The following is a 6,000-nucleotide window of genomic DNA, read 5'->3' as shown; positions in this document are numbered from 1 at the left end:
ATATTAACAGAGCTAAGGACAAAAACCATATGATCATTGAAACAGATGCAGAAAAAGCATTTGACAAAGTCCAATGCCCATTCATGATAAAACCCTACAGAAAATTGGAATAGATGTTCTTTACCTCAACCTGATAAAGGCTATCTATGAAAAACCAACAGCCAACATCATACTAAATGGTCAAAAACTGAAACCTTTCATGTTAAATTCAGGAACAAGACAACGATGTCCACTGTCACCACTCCTGTTCAATATAGTTCTGGAAACATTAGCCACAGCAAGTAGAACAAGAGAAAGAAATAAAAGGAATAAAGATGGGAACGGAATAAAGATTGGAAAGGAATAAATTAAACTGTCATTATTTGGTGGATGACATGATTCTCTACATAGAAGACCTGAAAAACTCTGCCAAAAGACTTCTGGACTTAATTGACAGATTCAGTAGAGTAGCTGGATACAAGGTCAACACTCAAAAATCAATAGCCTTCTTGTACACAAATAACAGACTCACTGAGAGAGAAATTAGGGAAATAATTCCGTTCACAGTAACATAAAAAAATGAAATATCTAGGAATCAACCTAACAAAGGAAGCAAAAGACCTCTACATTGAAAACTACAGCAGTCTGAAAACAGAGATTGAAGAGGATATAAGAAAATGGAAAGACATCCCTTGTTCCTGGGTAGGAGGAACCAATATAGTGAAAATGGCCAAACTTCCAAAACTGCTGTATAGATTCAATGCAATCACAAAACTAGAGAAAACAATCCAAATATTCAATTGGAACCAGGAGTGACCTAGAATAGCTAAAGCAATTCTAAGCAATAGAAACATGACAGGGGGTATCACAATCCCCAACTTGAAACTATACTACAAAGCCACTGTGATAAAAACGGCATGTTACTGGCAAAGAAACAGACCCAAGGATCAGTGGATTGGATTAGAAGATGCAGAAACAGCATTAGAGATACTCAGCCATCTCATCTTTGACAAAGGACCCAACCATCTTCACTGGAGGAAAGGTAGCCTATTTAATAAATGGTGTTGGAAAAACTGGATTTCAACCTGCCAAAGATTAAAACTAGACCCATATCTTTCACTATGCACTAAGCTAAAATCAAAGCAGATTAGAGATCTAAATATTAAAACAGAAACACTAAACTTGATGGAAGATAAGTTATGTAGAACTCTTGAAGACATTGGCATAGGAAAAGACTTTATGAACAAAATCTCAGTAGTGTGGGAACTAGCACAAAGAGTCAACAACTAGGATCTCACTAAAAAGCTTCTGCACTGCAAGAGAAACCACCAACAGAGCTAAGAGACAACCTAAAATATGGGAAAAAATTTTATCAGCTATTCCTCAGACAAAGGACTATTATCTAGAATATATAAAGAACTAAAAAAAAAAAAATCAGACCCCCCAAATATAAAGACCCAATTTAAAAATGGGCATCTGAAATGAACAGACATTTCTCAGTCAAAAAAGTAAAAGCAGCAAATAAACATAGGAAAAAATGGTCATCGCTAGTCATTTGAGAGATGCAGATGAAAACAACACTGAGATTCCACCTGACCCCAGAAAGAATGGCTGCTACCAAGAAATCAACCAACAACAACTGCTGGAGGGGTTGCTGGAGGGGAGAAAGGAACCCTTCTCCAGTGTTGGTGGGAGTGCAGACTGGTTCAACCACTGTGAAAATCAGTGTGGAGATACCTCAAAAAACTAGGATTAGAGATTCCATTTGACCCAGCTATTCCTTGGTATCTTCCCAAAAGAATTAAAAGAATCATACCACAGCAATATATGAGCACCCATCTTTATAGTGGCACGTTTTGTAATAGCTAAAGCTTGGAAACAGCCCAGTTGCCCAGCAACTGGAGACTGGATAAAGAAGATGTGAAGTTTGGGTTTTTTTTTTTTTATAAAATGGAGTACTATTCAGCCACAAAGAACAAGAAACTAGAGTCATTTATAGCTAAATGGATGCACATTGAGGCCATACTCTTAAGAGAAATCAATAGGACACACGTGTAGACACTGAATAGTTTCTCTGGTGTGAGAAATTAAAAGTGTAAATAAGGATCAAAATGTATAATTGATAATGTAAAATAGGAAGAAAAGGTCTAAAGGGGAAGGGGAAGTAGTAGGGGTAGGGGAAAGAAAAGAAGTGAAAGGAAAAAATATGAGAAAATGAAAAAACAGAAACAAAGTCTTTGTAAATAGGGAGGGATGGAGGGGTTTAAGGGAGGGCAGGGGAATGGAGAAAAAATAAGAACTAAGATACATCATGTAAAGGTACAAAAAAAAGAATTTGTTCTTGTGTTAGGTAATTTGGAAGTGGAATTCAGGGAAGCAAATATGGTCATTTGTTCTTATAACAAATTCTGAAAACAGAGATACAAATTTCCATCCCCAAATCCACCTGTTGTTTTCTAGATATCCAGGATGTTTTTCCTCCATAGTCTTGTGCAGTTCTGTAGTATTCATGCAGGTGCAGTCAGAAGTGTTTACTCTAACATAAACTTCTCTCTGGCTAGCTAAAATAAATTAGGGACAATGTAGTCATCCATGACAATTCTGCTTGTCTTGTCTTGGTCATTTTCTCATTGCTGTGACAAAATATCTGACATCCATATCTCTTTTTTTTGTATTAAATTCTTTTATTGGTACATTGTAGGTATACAACACAATTACATTTCTCATTGGGAATTGTACCTTTATATAATGCATCTTGGTTCTTATTTTTTCCCTATTCCTATCCCTCCCTTCATGCCCTCCACCCTTCCCTATTTACAAAGACTTTATTTCCATTTTTTCCAATTCTCATCATTTTTTCCTTTCCCTTCTTTCCTTTCCCCTGTGCCTCCCACTACCCCTACCCCTTTGGACCTTTTATTCCTATTTTACTGGTACCGGGGATTGAACTCGGGTCCTTGTGCTTGGGCAGCAGGCGGCGAAACCACTGAGCTAAATCCCAGGCCCCTGACATCCATATCTTAAAGGAGAGGTTTATTTTGGCTCACATTTTCAGAAATTCCAGTCCTTGTTTGAAAGGGTCAAACAAGAAAGGGCATAAAGGGAGGACCTGACAGAGGAAAGCTACTCATATTGTGGCACCTAGGAAGCAGAGAGGAGCTGGGAGGGGAGATGTACCCCCAGTGACCTGCCTGTAACCAGGCCCCACCTCCTAACAGCACACTCAGCTGCTGAACTCATTCATAGATTAGTGCTCCCATAATCCAACCAATTTGTACACATGTGAGATTTGGATCTAAACAATAACATTTCCTAATGAATTAAAATTTAAATCTGTACCTCCAGAAAAAAAAGTTGTCAAAGATAAAATTTGGATGATCCTCTCTGGTTGCATTGTTCCAGCTTTGGTAGTCATCAGTTGCAAGATGTGCAACACAGGGAGTCAGGCCACCCTCTGAGAGTTCACTCAAGTAGCTTGTGCTTGCCTCTTTTGAAGGTTTCTTTGCATTCTTTTTGAGAAAACATGATTTAGAAAGGGATGGTAGTGGAAAACAGCTGAAATTCTCTAACATTGTCCAGAATACACAGAATAAGTTAACGTGCAACAAATGAGTGGAAGCTTGATGTCTACATAAGAACTCTCCTAGTAGGGAAGACTATATTGCTACAGGCGTTAAAAATTATTGATTGCAACAGGAATGTGTCTTTTTCTGTCTTTGGTGGTGAGTGTCACTTAAGATGGACAGCAAAGCAGGCTGATGTATCATCTCTGAAGGAAATTGACTATTTTAATCCCGAAAAGGCCCCATATTTGTCACCATTCCTAAAGGATTAGTTATTCCTGATGGGGTTTTAAGAACTTCAGCAGAAGTATTTTGTTGAGGGTCCATGTTTATAAGACTGAAATTTGGGATTAATTATACAAGGGGAACTTAAATATTAGAAGGGATATGTAGAAGTAAATGTATTTTTAGAGTATTTTTTAAAACCCAGTTATCGAATTTTCTCAGAAATAAGTTAAATTCAGAATAGTTTCTGATATCTGAATAAAGTGCACTAGAGAGTTTTGCTTTTGTCAGAATGAGATCCTTTCCATTGAGGCTCAAGTATTTTTGCCTGATGTCTTTTCTAAAAGACCAGATAGCTAGGGTTCAGATCACACAGAAGGTGTTTAGGTGGATCTTCTAAAACTGCAAGTTTTTTGCAGTCATCTCATTATGCTGTAAGAAGATCGATTCAGTAATTCCCAGTGCATGAGGTGGAAACAGATTATTTGTGAGTCCTGTAGGAGATTGATCTTACTGTGGTCAGGCAAATGGATTATAGTGAGCATAAGTAGATTGAGGGCCTTAGAATTACCTTAGTTCTCACTACTTTTCTTGATGCTTGTAGATGATAAAGACAGAGAAGTTTCTATGCAAAAGGTAACATTTTACTATTCCTTAATAATTGTGCCAATGAAACATGTGTCTATATTTCTAGAGAGAACAATTAAGGTTTCCTCAAATGAGAAAGCAAAATGAAGCATTTTTTTTCCTACCATTACTGACGCAGCTCTCCAGCAAGGAAAAGACTTACCCCACTTTGGAAATAACAATAACCAGAACATATTCATAGAGCTATAGGAGAAATGTAAAAGGGTCAATAAGCTTAGGTTTTTCATATTCTATTTTCACATCTTTATTTGGGGTTGTGTTGATACAGCTAGGGGATGTGTTGGTACATTCTTGGCAGTACGTTTTAAATTATCTCACCAATCCTGGTTTAATATCATTGTCACTTTGTCTCTGCTATTGTAGGAATATCATGAAACAGTTTGGCTAACCTCTGCTTTTATTAGGGATCACTCTGTAGGTAAACCAACTCAAGGTTCCTTAACTCATTGTCTATTATAAGGGTTTTTGTAGTATCGAAAGATCACAATTTCTAAACTATTTTGAATTCATTGGCTCATCTAAATTCATACACCTTAAATCAGTATAAATAACCCTTATTTTTGTCAGCTGGCAAGTCTGAGTGACCATAATTAATTTAGCTATCAAAACTTATTTTATTTCTAGGAGAAGTTTACATTCCAAGAGTAAATTCAAGTCAGTGATAGCATAACTTACTTGGCACTTTTTAGACTTTCTTTGCTAGTATGAATCAACAACAAGCAAGATTGAATCAAAGTCATTCAAGAGGTTATAGATCTGTGCAATATATGGGTTGTTACCTAACAGAAGTACAAAATCATGTGCATCTTTTTCTATAGCCAGTGAAAGGAGAACCATTGGGTGGAGTGTTATAGTGATGTGTGGTGATGTTTAATGGAAAAATCAACAAATTTCTTAGGAGATTAAGTGGCTGGCTGAAAAGTCCAGAGGGTTCTTTCCTATCAATAAAAGATGTGGAGTGGGCTGGGGATTTAGCTCAGTGGTTTCATTGCCTGCTGCGTAAGCCCAAGGACCCAAGTTCGATCACTGATACCAAAAAAAAAAAAAAAAAAAGATTTGGAGAAATTATTGACTTTAATAGAGATTCTAGAATAAATTGGCTCCAGTTTTACCAGCCTCACTGCAGCTGCAATAGCTCTTAGGCAAGAGGATTGTGCAGTGGCCACTGGGCCTATTGAGAGACCAAAAGCAACCCTAGTTCTCTGTTGATTCCGTGCAATTGAATCAGAGCCCATAGCATGCTTACTGAAACTTTCCATGATGAAAGAGAAAAATGGCTTTGTGAATCTAGAAACTTGGTGGGGGGGGATTCTCTTGTGATACACAGTCATTATGGTAATGGACATGGACAGCGAACTCAGATGTCTGTACTAGTTGAAGATAGTTGCTCAAGGCAGCAAGGACTTCAGGTAGATCTTGGTGAAATTCAATTTCTGTCACTGCTCTGCAGCCCCAGACCACCAGAAACAGATATTGAACAACTTGCCTTCACTATATTTGCATCAAGGCTCCTGAGGGCCTTCTTCCATCTTTCCTGGGATCACTTCTCAAGGTATACAATGTGAACATGTTGGTGAGGAATAGA

This window comes from Heterocephalus glaber, unplaced genomic scaffold (genome assembly GCF_053883595.1).
Source record: "Heterocephalus glaber isolate CG9 unplaced genomic scaffold, H.glaber_assembly_v1.0 deba00001666, whole genome shotgun sequence".
NCBI classification, from domain to species: Eukaryota; Metazoa; Chordata; class Mammalia; order Rodentia; family Bathyergidae; genus Heterocephalus; species Heterocephalus glaber.
Note: the sequence above shows the minus strand (reverse complement) of the source record.